This window comes from Argentina silus (genome assembly GCF_951799395.1).
Source record: "Argentina silus genome assembly, chromosome: Y".
Lineage (NCBI taxonomy): Eukaryota > Metazoa > Chordata > Actinopteri > Argentiniformes > Argentinidae > Argentina > Argentina silus.
Genome location: NC_139654.1, coordinates 46,402,835 through 46,423,206, shown reverse-complemented (window position 1 = coordinate 46,423,206; position 20,372 = coordinate 46,402,835). Strand labels below are relative to the sequence as shown.

Sequence of the window (20,372 nt, the reverse complement as noted above, 5' to 3'; positions counted from 1 at the left end):
CATGACTGCTTCATTTAGACATTTGATAAGTCTGTCCCATTACTTTTGGGTACACTGAAATAGGGGGATTATGCATAAAAGTGGGGTAATTTCTAAATGGTGAAACCAATGTGTATACAAATACCATCAAATAAAAGCTGAGAATCTCTACTTTAACCTTGTAGTAATTGTTTAATTTCAAATCCAAACGTTTGATAAAGTTCTTCATAACCAACATCAGGGAGATGTGACCAGAGAGTGGATCCTGGCTATAAGGGCACACTCTTGCCAACACACATTCTGGTGTGACATGTGGGATGTCTTATTGATCTATGTTGCTTTGGCTGTCTCCATGTGTGGATCATTGTAATCAGGGGTGGGGCTGGCCTTTTAAACACCTGTGCTTTGTTTCATTCAGGGAAAACAAAGAGATTTTTAACATTTCTTTTAAAGAGACAACACACATTTTCTGCCATGCCTCTGTCAATTGATTTGGCTTTAATCAATGGTTTCTTCTTGATGTTGTGTACATGTTTTCAAGCCTATGTCACCTTTCAGAGGAAATCAAGGAACCTATCCAGATCTGATGTCGTATTAGATGAGTCAAACCCTGTCAGAACATAGTTTGCTTTGGCTAGATTATTTTCTTTTCTTTTGTCTAGTATTGGTATACATGGTCGAAATTATGCACTCATATTTAGTATTTGGTCGACAATACTTTGTATGCAATAACCGTCTGGGACCCATTGACCCCACCAGGTGCTGGGTATCTTCTCTGGTGATATTCTGCCAGGCCAGCCATCTTTTTGCCAGGTCTTTTTGCCCAAAATCTTACCATCAGATAATGAAATGCATGTTCAATAGGATTTAAATCCAAACATTGACATGGCCAGTCAAGAACTTTCCACTTTTTCGCCCTGAAAATCTCCCTAGCTCCAATGGCAGTATGTTTTGGGTCATTGTCTTACTGTATGATGAAGCGCCATCCAATGAATTTGGAAGCATTGCTTTTACTCGTCCAGACAAGATATTTCTGTACACTTCAGAATACATTCTGCTGCTGCTGTCAGCAGTAACATCATCAATTATGATAAGTTAGCAAGTTCTAGTGGCAGCTATACATGCCCAAACCATAGCATCCCCTCCACCATGTTTCACAGATGAGATGGTATGCTGTAAACCTTGGGCAGATCCTTTTTTCTCCAAACTTTCCTCTTGCAATCACTCTGATAATATTCATCTTATCTGTCCACAAGACTTTTTTCCACACCTCTGCAGGCTTTTTAGGTACTTCTTAGCAAACTGTAACCTGACTATCCTTTTTAAGAATAACTAGTGGTTTGCATCTTGCAGTGAAGCCTCAGCCATTTGCGATTGCTGAGCTCATCAGTGCTTGATTTTGGCAAGTCTAAGGTTTTGACTATGTTTCAGATTTTTCAGCTTTCACCATTTGTCAATTCCTTTGCTATTGTAATGTATCTAACACCTTGTCCTTTGTTGGGAATGATATTTAAGGAGAGGGACAGCGAGATATTCTTTGAGTTTTGGCTTAGGCCCATCACGGGCATCATTCTCCCGCGTTGTCCTTGACGCACGTTAACGTATGGTTAAAACTTACAGACGTATGTTGTTTTAAATTGTGTTAAATTGGTTATTTTGTTGATACTCTATTCTCATTCTTCCCATGGGCATTAATGTGATGTTGTGCGCTCGATAAAGGTTCTGTTAATCAGGGCTGGCTCTAGCCATTTTGGTGCCCAAGCATTTTTCCTTCTTTTGCATTATCAAATGACTAAATTAAGCACTCATGTTTAGTATTTGGTCCCTAATCCTTTGTATGCAAAAGTGCAAAAGTCTGTGACCCATTGACCCAACCAGACGCTGGGTATCTTCTCTGGTAATGCTATGTTGCAGCGACTGTTGTTGTTTTTTTAGGATGTTTTGCCCTAAGTCTCCTCTTGAGTAAATGAAATGCATGTTCTATAGGATTTAAATCTGGAGACTGACTTGGCCAGTCAACAACTTTCCACTTTTTGGCCCTGAAAAATTCCCTAGTTCCTATGGCAGTATGTTTTGGGTCATTGTCCTGCTGTATGATGAAATGCTGTCCAATGAGTTTGGAGCCATTTACTTGTACTTGGACTGACAAGATGTAAATAAATGATTCTCAATTATGGTGAGCATTCTTTGGTTATCCAATGGAAGTCTTCCTTGGCCTACTAGGTAATTTGCGATTTCTGAGCTCACCAGTGCTTTCTTTCCTTTTAATGAAGTTAAATGAAGTTCCAAACTGTTGATTTTGGTAGGTTTAAGGTTTTGGCTATGTTTATTTTTTTTCTGATATTTCAGCATCATAATGGCTTCCCTGACTTTCAATAACATCTCTTTGGTCCTCATGTTGACAAGACACCAATAGCAGACTGCACAAATTATGTGACGGAACACACCTGACGAACACACTTGTCAAGCCAATTGTCCTATCACTTTTGTGTAGCCTGAAATAGGGGGATTATGCATAAAAGTGTTGGAATTTCTGAATGATAAACCAATATGTACATTATATAAAAAATAAAAATCTCTACGTTTTTATTTCAAATCCAAACAGAAGAAAAAATGCTTCACTGTCCCATTACTTACGCACGGTACTGTATAACCTTCTGTGGAAAGGGTTCTACATGGAACCCAAAAGGTTTCTTCAAAGGGACAGTGGAAGAAGAACCCTTTTTGGTTCTAGGTAGCACTTTTTCAAAGAGTGCAGGATCTGTGATGGGTCTGTCTGTCTCTATCTACGGTATATTTGCTTGAATGCCACAGCCTATTTAAATATTGTTGCTGACCATGTGCATCCCTTCATGGCCACAATTTACCCACCTTCTAATGGCTACTTCCAGCATGATAATGCACCATGTCACAAAGCAAACGTCGTCTTAAACTGGCTTCATGAACATGACAATGAGTTCAGTGTTCTTCAGTGGCCTTCCTTGTCACCGGATCTGAATCCAATAGAACACCTTTGGGATGTGGCAAAACGGGAGATTTACATCTTGAAAGTGCACCTGAAACATGTGCAGGAATTGCGTGATGCAATCATGTCATCATTGACCAGAATCTCAAAGGAATCAATGTCACGAAGAATTTAGGCTGTTTTGAGAGCAAAGGGAGGCTCTACCTAGTATTAGTATAGTGTTCCTCATAAAGTGTTGGGTGAGTGTATATCTAACTATCTTTGTTTTTGCTGGTCTGTAGGATCTATGATGGCCGTCAGCCCGTCCTGTGTATCATGGACACAGCCATGATCAAAACCATCCTCATCAAGGAATGCTACTCCCTTTTCACTAACAGGAGGAAAATACGCTAAATTGAAGTTGTTGTATGGGGAAAAAAACATAAGGGCTCCTTAAATAGATAATATCATTGTTATTATAGCATTATTAATATTCGGTTAATTTTGCAGTATATAATCATTGTTATTTTTCTAGAATTTTTATCTCAACGGGCCTCTGTATGACGCCGTGTTTATCGCTGAGGATGATGCATGGAGACGGATCCGTAGTGTCCTGTCTCCCTCCTTCACCAGTGGGCGGATCAAAGAGGTACAGTCCCATCTCTCCTCTCCTTCTTTTATTCATTCCAACAACACAAATAAATGAATGACTAACAACTCTGACGTGTGTGTGTGTGTTTATGTGATTTGTACTATGTGTATAGTGTGTATTCATTGTTGTATGTTGTTGTGTGAAGCAGCAACTTTAATTGTCCAAGACAAATTTCCATCCGGGACAACAAAGTATATTTAATCTTATCTTAGATAAGTTCAGTGGTCAGATGACAGAGTTTAGAATAATAGTTCATCTTTGGAGTCACTTATTCCTTGACTATATACATAATGTATCCTGTATGAATGTATATTCTCAGGCTATATAAACATTAAAATAATTCCTGTTTCAAACATGATATTAACCCATGTTTTGCACATATTAATCCATGTATCAATCATCATATTTTTCCATGTATCCTTCCCAACTCAGATGTTCGGGATCATGAAGCAGCACTCTGGTAATTTGGTCAGCAATCTGAAGAAGACGGCCAATAACGAAGAGCCCATTGAACTAAAAGAGTGAGTATTTCTCTCCGAGAAGATAAGGTGAATTTGTAATTTCAGTGAACTCCCCCTTTAATTTTGTGGTTGTGGTTCTGGTGGTCAAAGATTGTGTGGTTGTGTTCCAGGTTCTTTGGACCATACAGTATGGATGTGGTCGTCAGCACTTCATTCAGTGTCGACATCGACTCCCTCCACAACCCCTCTGACCCCTTTGTGACCAACATCAAGAAAATGCTCAAGTTTGACATCTTCAGCCCACTGTTCCTCACAGTCAGTACAACTTCCTCCATATAGCTTTCAGTCTCAATCATTTTGTGCTTAATAAATGAAGCTATCGATTTCATTGATTAGACTGACATACACTGTGGAAACACTCTATGAGACCACCAGTAGCTCTCTGTCCTTCCTGGCCTACAATCTGGCAACCAGCCCTCACATCATGACCAAGCTGCAGGAGGAGATAGACACTGTGTTTCCCAACAAGGTAACCCCTCTGCAGACTCCTATATAGTACTATTCATGTGGAACAGGAAATATGATAGTGACAGTATTTTAGAGCAGCGTTTCCCAACCGGTGTGCCGCGAGAGATCGTTGGGTGTGCCGTGAGAAATTATCCAATTTCCCTTTTTTTTAATTAACATTTATTAATTATTATCTGCAAATAATATGCCATTGTCGAGTGTCTGTGCTGTAATATAGTGACTGGCAGAGTAATGTAATATTCGTCCGGATGGCAGCAGGTAGCTAATTGCCTCGTTCCTTCTTAGAGACAAGAGAATTAGTGACGCATGCGACAGGTTGTGGTGACAGTGATGGAGAAGTTTTTAAAAAGGAAAAATGCAAACTCCGAACTGGGCCCTGGACAAGATTCTGACCCAGGTGAAGGCCCTAGTATGAGTGGTGGTAAAAAGAAAGCAAAGACGGTGAGCTCGAGGCAATACAGCGAAAGCTATCTTTCGTTCGGATTTACTTTCACCGGGGTCGCTTCAAAACCAGCCGATGGACTATTTTGTTCGCCTGCGTGAAAACACAGAGAAACAGGCAACTTTTATGAGAAAAACCACAAAGGTAAATGAGAAAGCCCTCAAAGCTAGTTACCTAGTTGCTGAACTCGTAGCTAAATCAAAAAAAAGTCCCACTCTGTGGCAGAGACATTAATACTACCTGCCTGCAAAGCCATTGTCAACGAGATGCTCGGCCCTGACGCGGTTAAAGACAGAGCTAAAGTCCCGCTCTCAGATAACACAATTGCCAGGCGTATTGATGACACGTCTACAGACATCGAAAGTCATGTTTTGGGAAAGATACGCATCAGTAGGAAATTTGCGTTGCAACTTGATGAGTCTACGGATATTAGTGGACATTCTCAGCTCTTGGCCAATGTGCGTTTTGTGGATGGAGATGCCATTAGAGACTAATATTGTAATTATATATACTGTATCAGGCTACAGAGTGTCATTTTGTAACATTTTTGGTTGGTGGTGTGCCGCAAGATTCTTCCAATGTAAAAAATGTGCCGTGGCTCAAAAAAGGTTGAAAAACACTGTTTTAGAGGGTACTGATGAGTGTGTAACCCCTGTGCACTGCAGACTCCTACAGTATCTATTACTATTGCTTTGGAACAGATGGTTAGATAGGTGACAGTATTTTGCAGTGTGCTAATGTGTCTGTAGCATCCCTGTGCAGACTTCTGCCCAGTATTATTCATTTGAAACAGGAAGTAGATAGGTGTTGTTGGAATCTTCAGAATAGTTAAAAGGCCAGTACCTGAGGACCTGAGGGATCTACAGGGTATATACCTTAAAAGCATGTCTGACATGCAGTGGTGTGCGTGACCATAGAGTGATTTCTAAACTAATACAATTATCTTAAAATAAATTATAAAACGAACAGGTTATTAGTGCAGAGACTTTTATGATATGTGCTCTCCATCTGACTCGTGCTGCTGCATTCTGTATCATTTGCCAATAGCTTTCTTTGGTCGACCAGACAGGAGAGTGTTACAGTAATCAAGGCTGCTAGTAATACAAGCATGCATTCGTCTCTCAGTGTCAGCCTGGGAGAGGAAAGGTTGCATCTTTACAGCTGTGTTCTGTAAAGGTCCATGTAATATTCAACCTTTTTAAAAGCTTCCTAAAGGTTGTAATGACTATCTTTAATCGGTAGAGATCAGGGAACGAGATCCCTTGAAATAAATATTTCATTTACAAACGCTGTTTTGGTTCGGAAAACACGCTTTTTAAAATGGAGTGTCCTACCTGGACACTCGGTTTGCATATAAACATGTTGTTACTGCCAGGGGTGTTATAGGGGAGTGGACTCACCTTTCTGTCTCTGGGGGCTGCCTCTTCCAATCGTGTGCGCATGCAGAAACACAACAGCTAATGTCCAACACTGCAAGTTCATTTCGGGGGGTTATATTATTATAAGGGAGGATGTTGTCGTTTGGACAACTTCAGACAGAATTTCTCCACGATGGCAGATTTCCGACAAACTTACTTACTCTTCTTTAAGTGATACAAATATGTTTTAGTCACATTCTTGATATGGGTTTCAAAATTAAGATCTGAGTCAATGGTGACACCTCTGTTTTTTGCCTGGTGCTTAGTGTTACTGTAAGTAGAAATGTCTTTAAGTATGCAGACAGTTTCTCTCTTTCGGTTTTTGCTCGAATGACTAGTTCTGTGACATCCATATGTCTGCAATGCATTTCACCAGGAAATCAATCAAACTGTTTGACTGGTGCTACAGAGTCGATAGTTGCCCTTAGTTTGGTGTTGAAGCTGGTTAATAAATCATTATCACAGGAGGAAGCTGTTGATGGTGTACTATTCATATTCATCATCATGAATCTCATCTTCTCAGCGACATGGCTAGATAAATAATAGAGGATGCAACAGGAGTAAGACCCTTTGTAATCACTAGGTCCAGGGTGTGGCAGTGGTTATGGGTGAGCCCAGTAACTCGCTTAATAAAGTCCGTAGAATTCAAATCAAATCCATGGCTGTCTCATTGTCCACATGTAGGTTAAAATCACCAATGATAATAATCTTAGCATAATTTGAATGAAAGGTAGATGGGCCTTGGATGAAACCGTGATCTTTACATTTCTCATCCTTGTCATCAGGTGTCTTTATCACTCATTACTGTGCAACAGGAGGCTGATGGAGGTAGAAATGGGAGGACAGCTCATTGTAATTAGAGCTTGACAGATATATCTGATATTGGCCTTAAAGAAATATCTGGAGAGTTATTCACCATGTTATATATAATATAGAGGAAACTGGATAGCACTTATTATGGATCATTTAACACAATTACACATGACACAACTGTGTTAACAGAGACACAATACGTCCTGCTCCTGTACATGTTTGTATATACTGTACATTTTCCCCTATGTCTGCTAAGGGCTTCACTGCTTTTTCCACTGTTTATGTGGCACATAGGATATTTATATGTAATTGGCCACTTACGTAAATGGGCGATTCTTAGACTACGGGCACTTTCATGTCCTTTGATCATATTTTATAAAAAATAAAAAAAGAATTGGGAATATTCACACTTTCATAGTTATCTTTACAATGAAAGTACTTTAGGAACTTTTTACCGGTAGTCTATGATGATTTTTTCACCTTTTTCAACATCGTTATAGATGCAAATATTGCTGTTTTGTTTTATCTATTTTTTTTTAAATGTGACTGAATAAAGTATCAGTAAAATAATCAAAACATAATTGGGGTATTTAAGGTCAAACAACTATTTATGTGATTTTATATACAAAATGTAGTTGTCCCACAGTATTGCCATCATTTCCACCACAACACTGTAATGTCCCTTTAAAAGGTTTGTGTGAAAGATGGTTTGGGTAGTTTCTATGGAGATGAACAGTTACATCACAGCACATGTCTGATATGGAGGATATTTTGGATTTCTTCACCAACTTTTGAAGAAAACTCAAGGTAAATATTGCTTGAAATGAAAATATTTTTATTGTATGTCATTTCCAAACATGACGTAACATCAATTGAGTTTGTAAATAAATCGATTTTTTAACGTACATAGATGTATTTTGCATGCATGAAATGCTAGGTACCAATTCATAGCTAATCTGTGATGCTAGCTTGGATTTTTTTACAAAATACTGTAAGATTGTCATTTCCACCTCCGTCATTTCCAACACATTACCTTCTTGGGTGGAAATGACAAAGGTGAGGTGGAAATTACATTTATGCTTACAAGGTGCAATTCATAGATTGTGAGGCTACATATGTGTAATTTATTTATTAAAATGTACAATGTTAATGTTTTATTCAAATGCATATTTGTTGAAATGCATTTTCATCTATTTTTAAGATGCCACGGACCTCTACTGCAGAAAGGTCTCAGGCCTATAGGGACAGAATAAAAGAGGACCCTGTCAAATATGAAGAGCGACTGAAAAGAGACAGGGAGAGATACCTGAGGAAAAAAGAAAGAGGGGTTGACCCAGAAATGACCCAGAAATGACCCAGTCATTTCCACCACCTCATACCTTTTTTTAAAAATAGTTACAAAATTCTAATCACTCATTAAAAACTTCTGCATAGTTTATGGGATAATGTTCCACTTAATGTAATAACACAAGTAGTTATTTCCTGAAATGTATCTAACCAATCCAATATTATATTTCAGGTTGTGGTTGATGTAAGCTTTGTGTTTGGTCCTCATCTCAATTAATTTACCTAATCCACAAATGTATGGTAATTGCAATATAGGTATAAACTGGTAAAACTATGTGTGAAAGTGGTCTTACACTGTTGAGAAATTATGTATATCATACTTTTTTTAAATAATAATCAAATGTTTACATGTGATGGAAATTACATTTGTTCAATGCGGGTCGGACAATATGTAAAAAAAACACCAATTTGTCTTGTAATGTTAGTGCGTTCTCTTATGGATCATGAAACTAGACTAGTTATATTAACCTGTTAGACTGTGACAATTTAGATTTGAACATTTTTTTTCCCCTCAAGTTCACAAGGCCAAAAGTGCCTGTAGTTGAAGAATCGCCCAAATGTGTTATTTTATATGTATGCACTTTATCTTGCATGTTTACAGACTCCCCCCATTCAATTTCACGCATTTCTATTTGGAGTATAAAAGGCACTAGATCACCTGCGGGTATATAAGCTGTGGCTTGCGCTGCGTTCTTCAGTTGGCAGTTAATACCTGAACCAGTAAAGACTGAGGACCAGACGACTCACTAGTGTGTTTTCCATTTATTCTTAAGCATAAGCATTAATACAGTTTGTCATTAATGTAGGCTTTCTATTTAGTGTACCGTTAGGCATAGTAGCATATGAAGTTTGTAGTTTGTTAGCGGTAATTGCGCTAGCTTGGTATCCTAAACGAGGACGAGTTAGCACTAGCTTGCCGTTTACGATGAGTGGTTGTTGTCAAATGACACCTGACAAAACATGTCGAAGGGAGTCTGGTGTAACGTTTGCCTGACTCCACTGATACAGATGTATGTGTAGGATTTAATGTTAGAGTGTTTTGTAGTTTACATTTTCTTTGTTTTTCTTCGTTTTCTCCTAACGGTTAAGAGAAGGTAGACGGTTAGAGCCAGAGCCCGAACCGCTGATGAACAGCGCTGTAGTTTACCGTTGCCAAGGCAACCAGGCAGCTCACAGGTTGTACCATATTTCTAAATCATTATTTTGATATAATACTGAAATGTTGATATTATATTGTTATTGTTTTACATTGTAATTTGTATTGTTCCAACTAAGTTCAGTTGGCAGTTAATACCTGAACCACGAGTATGTTTTCCATTTATCCCCCCCCCCTATACTAACCCTAACCCCAACCCCACCCAGAGACCTCTTCATCCCCGCTACCCCCCTTGTACAAGTTCTCTCCTGCTAATACAAATAAAATGAAATAGCCGACTGCCTATGGCCCCTGGTGTGAGCATTGATTACTTTGTCTTATGATGACTGTTGGATAGATGATTCAATTACTTAAACAAATGTATTGTTGTAAGTCGCTTTGGATAAAGGTGTCTGCTAAATGCCATGAATGTACATGTAAATTACAATGGAGGGCCATGTCCAGAAACGACCCCGAGCCCCTACCACTGATCTATATACCTATATCTATGTCTGTTTTGTCTATTAATTAATAATATGATGATGATTAATCCCAACGACGTATATTTTCCAAGAAACAACATGAGCATATCTGTAATCAAATAAATATCTCCTGCGTCATAATGCTGTTGTCTTGATGACGCTGCTAGCAATGACGTAAATTTATGTAAAAGTCACTTTGGTCACTTGAACCTCCAGTTGTTGTCAAATAGCCTTTGCTGATTGTCATTTGTAATGTGGTACGCTCATTAGTGGAAATAGATTCAATTACATTTCAACACAATGGAGAAAAACTGGTGGGACCCGCCGCAGGTAAGTTTGCCTTGCTCTATTTTAGTTTAAATAAACGGGAATACTTTACATTAAATTGCCCCAATACTTGGGCCAAATGTCCAAGGACGTAGGATGTATCTTTCGAGAGGGGGTGCTGCCTAAATGTTGTGTAAAGGGCTGTGCCATGGCTGCTGGTGGGCCGGTCGATCTGTGGGCTGCGGGGCCGGTGAGCGACACGATGTGTGGGCTTCGCGCAGATCCCCCCTACCTTAATCGAATAAGCACTAGGCCGACAAGCTCCTGTATATTTTCAGCCTACCTCAAGTCCGTGAACTGCCTTCAAGTAAACGCAAAGCTGTAAGAAGCAGGGCTGAAAATTAATCAAATCAAGCTCTATCATCCGTGGTGACAACATGTTACTGTACACTTGTTTGTATTCGTATGTTATCGTCCAGTCAAAGTAGCCTACAATTCAAAGCAACATTTCCCCCACAATCAGGACCTAGACCTACTGCAAAGAAATACCCTTAATTGGCTACTCTTTGTTGTTAGATCTCTGGGAAGTAATTCATCCGACTCGGCAGACAGTTTGATCCCAACATCAAGTCAAATCGCGGTAATTTCGGTGAGCGCTTAATTCCAAAAACAGCTGTTTGTCAGTGAAAGAGCAGCGTAACAGCCTAAAAAGTGAAACGGGACGAGCTCAATCGTTGTTACAGAGAGAAATGTGGCTGCAAAATCAACCATTTTAAAGATCAACATTAAAACGAGACAGCTTTATAAATAACCTATAGAGGATGGACTATCGAAGAAAGATGATTGACAGAACAATATCAAAATGGTTAATTTGATGTTTTCAGGTAGGCCCTATCTAAAATATAACCAAACATAGTTGGCACTAATAGGTCTTAATCGACAGGACCTTTCCTTAAGTAAGTCGTAAGTTGACTTTGCAAAGGGCCTACAATTACTTACTGTACAGGCCTACATGATTTGCAATATAAATTGTGTCGGATATGTTGAATAAAAGGTAGATGTAGGCCTTTTTTAAAGGCAAAACTAGAGAGCCCCTTTTGGGAAATTGGGAACGCAACAGCCTATTCTTGAGAACATTGTGAGGTACCGCAATCTCTTTGCGAGGGAAGCCTGTTATCTAACGCAATCATATTTCTTGACGTTTCCCTGTCATTGTGTCTGTCATCTCCATCAGGAAGTTTCAAAGCCCTATGCTACTGTATTTGATAACTACCCACTCACCCCATTCAGGATGGCTAAACATAGACAATATGTAAAGATCACTGGAGACAATTGAATGGTTTTATACTCAGAAAAGACAAATACATTCATAGAGACATTCTCGAGACTGCACCTGTAGTGTGTTCACTGTATGTCCACAGGAGTGTAAAGAGGATCAGGCTGCCCTGATGATGGAGGCAGCAGGACCGGCAGCTTTCGCAGCCTACACCCCACTCCCACAGAGGACATCAAGACGGGCCAGGCACACGAGAGAGAGGGCCAGAGTGGCTAAAGAAAGAAAGGAAGAGAAGGAGGGTTGGAGGAGGGAGATGGAGGAGAGAGCCAAAACCTTCTGCATAAGGTGAAGGAGCACACCAATGCAGAGAAGGAGAGGCTGAAGGAGGAGAGAGAGAGGGTGGACAAGGACAGAGAAATGGTGGACAAGGACAGAGAAATGGTGGAGAGGAAGAGGAAGATAGTCAACCATCTTAAAGATAATATGGAGAGGAAGAGGAAAGTGTTGGATAGAGACACTGAGAAAGTGAATGAATGCAATGCAATACTCAGTCGCATTCAAAAGACGCAGGAAAATAACAAAAAGGATTTGGAGGAGAGGATTGTCCAGTTGGAAATAAAGGCGAAAGAGGTGGAGGAGGTGGAGAAAGTGACAAAGGAGATGGAGGAGACTTTCCAGAGGGAGATGGAAAAAACAAGAAATGAGATGAAGAGGAGAGAGAAGGAGGTGGAGGAGAGAGAGAGGGTGGTGCAGGAGAGAGAGAAGGAGGTAAAGAAGAGCGAAGAGAGATTAAAGATGAGTGAGAAGGAGACCGAAACAATGGAGGTGATGAAGAGAAGGGTAGAAGAGGTTGACAGAGAGATGGAGAGAATCCTAGAGGAGAAAGAAATGGAGGTGAAACAAGTGAAAGAGAGGATGGAGGTGATGAAATGGGCAGAGGAGGAGAGAGAAAAAGACAGGAATGAGAAGAAGAAAGAAAAGGATATTGAATGGATGAGAAAGGAGTTGGAGGTGATGAAGAGAGTAGAGGAGGTGGAGAGAGAGAAGGAGAAAATCCTGGAGGAGAAAGAATGCGACGTTAAACGTGTGAGAGAAGAGATGGATGTGATGATAAAGAATATGGTGGAAAGGAGGGAGAGGGAAGTGAAAGAGGAGATGAGGATGAAGACAGAGATGGAGAGAGAGAGGGAGAAGATTGAAAAGGAGAAAGAAAAGGTTATTGAATGGATGAGAAAGGAGATGGAGGCGGGTATGAAGAGAGAAGAAGAGATGGAGAGAGAGATGGAGAGAATCCTGGAGGAGAAAGAAAGGGAGGTGAAACAAGTGAAAGAGAGGATGGAGGTGATGAAATGGGCAGAGGAGGAGAGAGAGAGAAACAGGAGTGAGAAGGAGAAAGAAAAGGATTTTGAATGGATGAGAAAGGAGTTGGAGGCGATGAAGAGAGTCGAAGAGATGGAGAGAGAGATGGAGAGAATCCTGGAGGAGAAAGAATGTGACGTTAAACACGTGAGAGAAGAGATGGATGTGATAAAGAATATGTTGGAAAGGAGGGAGAGTGAAGTGGAAGAGGAGATGAGAAAGATTACAGAAGATGTCGTGAAGTGGATGAAGACAGAGATGGAGAGGGAGAAGGAGAAGATTGAGAAGGAGAAAGAAAACGATATTGAATGGATGAGAAAGGAGATGGAGGCGGGTATGAAGACAGTAGAAGAGATGGAGAGAATCCTGGAGGAGAAAGAAATGGAGGTGAAACAAGTGAAAGAGAGGATGGAGGTGATGAAATGGGCAGAGGAGGAGAGAGAGAGAGACAGGAGTGAGAAGGAGAAAGAAAAGGATTTTGAATGGATGAGAAAGGAGTTGGAGGCGATGAAGAGAGTAGAGGAGGCCGAGAAAGAGATGGAGAGAATCCTGGAGGAGAAAGAAATGGAGGTGAAACAAGTGAAAGAGAGGATGGAGGTGATGAAATGGGCAGAGGAGGAGAGACAGAGAAACAGGAATGAACAGGAGAAAGAAAAGGATATTGAATGGGTGAAAAAGGAGTTGGAGGCAATGAAGAGAGTAGAAGTGGTCGAGAAAGAGATGGAGAAAATCCTGAAGGAGAAAGAAGATGACGTTAAACACATGAGAGAAGAGATGGATGGGATGATAAATAATATGGTGGAAAGGAGGGAGAGGGAAGTGAAAGAGTTGATGACAAAGATTACAGAAGATGTCGTGAAGAGGATGAAGACAGAAATGGAGAGAGAGAAGGAGAAGACTGAAAAGAAAAGAGTAATGGCGGCGAACCTGGAGTTTGCCAGAGAGAGCATGGAGAGGGCTTTCCATAAAGGGAAACAAAATACAGGTATGCCCTCCATTATCTGCTTACAGTGCATTCTAAGGATGATCCTTTTGGCTTCTCAAATCACCTCAAAATAATTTAGATTTTATCTATACAAATGATAAGACAATTTTTCTCTTTCAGATATTTCAACACAGAGACAATTCTGGAAATCCACAACTATCTCGAACTTACTACCACAATAACTACCCTGCATACTACCACTATAACTACACTTGCCGTTTCAATTCTCTTTCATTAAAGTCATATTCAAAGGCAAACTGTGTGTCATGTTTGAAATGCTGTATTTTACAAGTTGCATAGCTGTAAACTATGTTGAGTGATGATGAGTTTAGGAAGAAAAGGTATGTAAAAAATGAATATCATTGGATTTCATCTGTATATGAAGCAGTTCTTTTAAAACTCCCATTTTACCTCACATCATTGCTTTTATGGCGACTTAGTGGCGATCAAACTTGCAGCTTGTTACTATTTAATGTGCTACAAGTGACTACAGAATTGAGAAGAACTTTTTAGCTGCTGTGCTCCTCAGATATGGAATGATCTTCAGGATAGACTGAGGTTGGAGCACTTGGTCCCTTACACTTGTACCATCATCTGCTTTTTAGTGGACAATATATGCAATAAATACCTTTTTTACACAAACATCTTGAATCAGAATGGGTCAGCCCTAGCCTCTTACACAAACAGGGTCACAGTCAATGGGTACAAAACTGGAGCAAACGTGTGTATACCAAGATACTGTACCTCGACTCCTTTCCATTCCAAAAGAAATGTGTCCCTTTCCCTTCACTCAAATGTTGTGGATGACATGTACATAAAGCTACACACTGGTGCAGGTGTGATGTTATGAGAGCTTTAGCATTTAGCATTTCCTGTGTCCAGGCGTTCTATTCACTTCTAATAGGACAAATGAAGGTACACTTGCCTCATAAGGCTCATTCTTGTTTCATTTGTCCTATTAGCTCCTACTGACCTCACTTTACACAGACACAGAGGAGGAGAGACTCAGACTCATTAGAAGTTTATTACTGGATCAGTTTACAAAACAAAACAAAACTGCATGGAGCGTACAGTACAGCAGAGCTTGGAGTACCAGACATGAACACACACCTCACATGCACACACACATCGGAGCTGTCACAGTGGTATACCTTGGATCACACACAGACACACACACACACACACACACACACACACACACACACACACACACACACACACACACACACACTCACTCTCTCTCAGGGCTGCATGCGGATAGCTCCATCCAGTTTGATGACCTCTCCATTGATCATGGGGTTCTCAGCCAGTGATGTCACCAGGTGGGCAAACTCTGCAGGGTCTCCCAGGCGCGAGGGGAAAAGCACTTGGCGGGCCAGGAATGAACGCACCTTCTCAGGTTAACCCGCCAGGAGAGGAGTGGAGAACAGAACCTAAGGAGAGGGAGAGAGAGGTTGTCTGATATGGAGAGGAAGGGGGGGGGGGAGGAGTGTGTGAAAGAGTGCGTATGTATGTGTGTGTGTTTACTGACTGGGTGCGATGGTGACCACACAGATGTCCATGGGTGCCAGGTCTCGGGCGATGGGTAGAGTCATCCCAACAATACCCCCCTTAGAGGCTGAATACGCAGCCTGACCCACCTACAGAGAGAGAGAGTGAGAGTGAAGGAAGGGGCTGTTGAGACAGTGTTTGTGTGTGTGTGTGTGTGTGTGTGTGTGTGTGTGTGTGTGTGTGCGTGCGTGCATGGTTCAATGGAGGTCTTGGCGATCTGTTGGTTCTTGTGTGTGATTGGCTGACGGTACTGCAGCATGTTGACCTCTTCCTCACTGCAGGGTCTACTACAGTTGGAGCAGTCAGAGAGCACAGCCTGGGCCCCTGCAACCAAACATACACCCTGAAATATGGTTTGGACAAAGGATCCCAATGTCAAGATAATATTGCTGTAGGGAAGCTACTCTATGACACAATACCATGTGGAAATGTCAATGATTTTCTAAAGATGAGTGGATAGTGGATAGTGGATAGTGGATAGTGGATAGTGGATAGTGCCTGGTGGGGTCGCAGACTTCAGGCAGATTGTTGACCTAATACGAAACATTAGTACTTTATTTGGACATTATATGATACTTTTGAAGCCCTGAAATAGTGGGAGTATGTTTACAAATGTTTTTTTAAAAACCCATTGAATTAAAGTTGAGAATCTCTACTTTGACCCCATAATATTTGTTTGATTTCAAATCCAAGTGTAGAGCTAAAAGAACAGAAAATGCTTCCTCTTTCCAATACTTATGAAGAGCACTGTATTCATGTTAATCAGTTGCTTCATTACTGTAATATGTGATGTGTTTTGAACTAGTATTTTGAAATACTGTTTTTAGGAGCCAATGATATAAAACAAGTGCATACATGTAAAGAACATAACACATTTTTAGAGGAGTTCAAATATGTAAAATTCAGTATTACTCGAAAGAAAATATTTGCCCAAAAATATTTGCCCCATAGTCCTTCTTGATTCAATGGGTCTGCAAACTATTAAAACCCGATAGGGATCAAACAGGCAGCAACTATTAGCAGGATGTTAAGATAAAGGCCGACAATAACATCACTGAGTGTTGCCCTCTGCGCAGGGATCCTTTCAATCATTCACTAGCCATGGCTTCAACTTCACCTCTCACATACTCTTTCGCCTGTGTTTCATGATCTGAAACACAGGTGTCATGATGGGATAAAATAATCACTTCAGCAGACGTGTCCGGGGTTACTCAGAAGAAGCGATTGAACCTGTAAAGATGGGTTACCTTCCGTACTTCTCCACCGAGACATGGACTCTCCTTGCCTTACTCATCACTCTGATCGTAGTGTAAGAAGTTTTAATAAAAAATATTATTTGTTAGTTAGTTAGTTGTAATAATACATACAAATGATAGTATTGATAATTACAGTTATCTAACAAGTTTCAATGATACCTATGACTTGATCGTTTTGCTTTTGTTTCAAGTCAGATTGTTGATTTATATTTGTTCTGACCAGGTATGGATACTGGCCATATGGAATATTAAAAAAACTAGGCATTCCTTGTCTCAAACCCATCCCTTTCCTCGGGACGATGATGGGATATAAGAAGGTTTGTAGAGATTAAGCCCATAAACAACAACATTGTAGACTCATCCATGATGTGTGTTGTTGTGGTGAAAGCCATGGGAGCTGAATATGAATTGTTTTACCCAGAAAAATGGGCAATAAAGCTTTTGAACGAAAACGAAAAGAGAGGAGTGGGAGCCGGTCTGTAGTGGAAAAGGGCCATCATAAACTAAGCCACAATTCAGGTTTATGACAAGCATTTATGAACTGGCTATTTCTTTGTTTTGTTTTTTGTTCCCAGGGTGGTTTCACCAATTTTGACACAGAGAGCTTCCAGAAATATGGGAAACTGTGGGGCTGAGTCTGCTAAACTGATCCTGGTTATTGTTAACTATGATGGATATATGTATCTCTCAGTGTCTACAGTATACACTCTTAAACCAGGCGGACACCGTGCGATTTTCACAAACACAGACGATCCAACCGACGAAATGGTCTCGTACACCAAGACAAATGATCTGTCTTGATGCAATGTACACTGCCCAAGCAACAATTTCATGCTTCCACATTAATAATTTGAATCTGTTATTGAGCGATTTAAGTTTTAAGCTTTTAAGTATTCTGTAGTATGGTCCCTGTGGGGGGACATGCAGCGTTCGGCCTGTAGAGGGAGCTACAGGACCGTGGCCAGGGTGACGTCGGCGAGGCTCCGTTGCACACCTGTTGCAAATGAAGCCTCGTTGACTAGATGGTTTAAGATGTGTGTGCCTCGGCGTTCGAGGGAGAAGGAGGGCGACTGGAAAGTCGCCGAGTGGCGTTGTGTTACGAACATTGAAATTATTACGAACATTGGAATTATTACTAACATTTTATGAAAATAAACGGGATACTCCCAGAAAACAGTACCTCGACTCCGCCTCTGTGTCACGGACTTGTTACAGTCCCAAACACAACTTGTGCGTTGCCAATGTTTGACAACATCCTGGATTCTCATTGGTTGAGGCTCCTATATTGCCTCTGAGCACGTCTCAAACTGCATGAATAAAGAGGAGCCACGACACGTCAGAATTCAAATCGGAAGTGATTGTGTCTTCCCTCCATGTCATTGAAAGGGCAAAAATGTAATTAAAAAAATAAAGAAAAAAAGGGTTCTAAAAGGATTCTTTGGTTGAATAACTCTTATGGGTTCCATTTGCAGTGCCCTGCATAAGTAATGGGACAAGCATTTTTTCTTCTTTTGCATTATGCAAATGTCCAAATTAAGCACTCATGTTTAGTATTTGGTCCCCAATACTTTGTATGCAAAAGTGCAAAAGTCTGTGACCCATTGACCCAACCAGACGCTGGGTATCTTCTCTGGTAATGCTCTGCCAGACCTATATTGTAGCGATTGTTGTTTGTTTTTTTAGGATGTTTTGTCCTCCTCTTCAGCAAATTAAATGCATGTTCTATAGGATTCTATAGGATTCACTTTTTGGCCCTGAATAATTTCCTAGTTGCTATGGCAGTATGTTTTGGGTCATTGTCCTGCTGTATGGTGAAATGCCGTCCAATGAGTTTGGAGCAATTAACTTGTACTTGGACTGACAAGATGTTTCTGAACACTTCCGAATTCATCCTCATCAAAGGAGACGTGAGCCAGTTCCAGTGGAAGCCATACATGCCCAAGGCATAACACCCCCTCCCCCATATTTCACAGATGATGTGGTATGCTGTGAATATTGGGCAGTTCCTTTTTTTCTCCACACTTTCTCCGGTACATGTTTTTCCAGAACTCTGCAGGCTCTTTTAGGTACTTTTTAGCAAACCGTAACCTGGCCAGCCTGTTTTTGTGGCTGAGTAGTGGTTTGCACCTTGCAGTGTAGCCTCTGTAGTTCTGCTGGTGAAGTCTTCTGCGGATGGTAGTCTCTGACTCATTGACGCCTACCTCCTGGAGAGTGTTCCTAATCTATGGGGCAGTTTTTATTTTATTTTATTTTTTATTATGGTGAGCATTCTTTGGTTATCCACTGGAAGTCTTCCTTGCCATTTGCGATTTCTTAGCTCACCAGTGCTTTCTTTCCTTTTAATGAAGTTCCAAACTGTTGATGTTGGTAGGTTTAAGGTTTTAATGTTTCATTTTTTTCTGATATTTCAGCATCATAATGGCTTCCCTGACTTTCAATAACATCTCTTTGGTCCTCATGTTGACAAGACACCAATAGCAGACTGCACAAATTATGTGACGGAACACACCTGTCAAGCCAATTGTCCCATCACTTTTGTGTAGCCTAAAATAGCGGGATTATGCATAAAAGTGTTGTAATTTCTGAATGATAAACCAATATGTACACAAATAACATCAAATAAAAGATGAGAATCTCTACGTTCTCATTTCAACTCCAAAAAGAAGAAAAAATGCTTCACTGTCCCATTACTTTCGCACGGTACTGTATAACCTTCTGTGGAAAAGGGTTCTACATGGAACCCAAAAGGTTTCTTCAAAGGGAGAGTGGAAGAAGAACCCTTTTTGGTTCTAGGTAGCACTTTTTTTCTAAGAGTGCAGGATCTGTGATGGGTCTGTCTGTCTCTATCTACGGTATATTCGCTTGAATGCCACAGCCTATTTGAGTATTGTTGCTGACCATGTGCATCCCTTCATGGCCACAATTGACCCATCTTCTAATGGTTACTTCCAGCATGATAATGCACCATGTCACAAAGCAAAAGTTGTCTTAAACTGGTTTCATGAACATGACAATGAGTTCAGTGTTCTTCAGTGGCCTTCCCAGGATCTGAATCCAATAGAACACCTTTGGGATGTGGTAGAACAGGAGATTCACATCTTGAAAGTGAACCTGAAAAATCTGCAGGAATTGAGTGATGCAATCACGTCATCATGGACCAGAATCTCAAAGGAATGTTTCCAACATCTTGTGGAATCAATGCCACGAAGAATTGAGGCTGTTTTGAGAGCAAATGGAGGCCCTACCCAGTATTAGTATAGTGTTCCTCATAAAGTGCTCTGTGAGTGTATATCTAACTATCTTTGTTTTTGCTGGTCTGTAGGATCTATGATGGCCGTCAGCCCATCCTGTGTATCATGGACACAGCCATGATCAAAACCATCCTCATCAAGGAATGCTACTCCCTTTTCACTAACAGGAGAGTAATATGCTACATTGAAGTGGTTGTATGGGGAAAAAAACATAAGGGCTCCTTAA

At 40.6% G+C, this 20,372-nt stretch overlaps 1 pseudogene across 1 annotated transcript in view; it reads left to right on the top strand.

Moving 5' to 3' along the window:
* Positions 1 to 17,431: 17,431 nt before the first annotated feature.
* The window catches only part of LOC310824155 (cytochrome P450 3A27-like), a 413,808-nt pseudogene continuing 410,867 nt past the window's right edge, over positions 17,432 to 20,372 (top strand). Inside the window, exon 1 of the transcript in view lies at positions 17,432 to 17,520. The product of the transcript in view is annotated as a cytochrome P450 3A27-like (transcript). The remainder of the gene's footprint in view (positions 17,521 to 20,372) is intronic.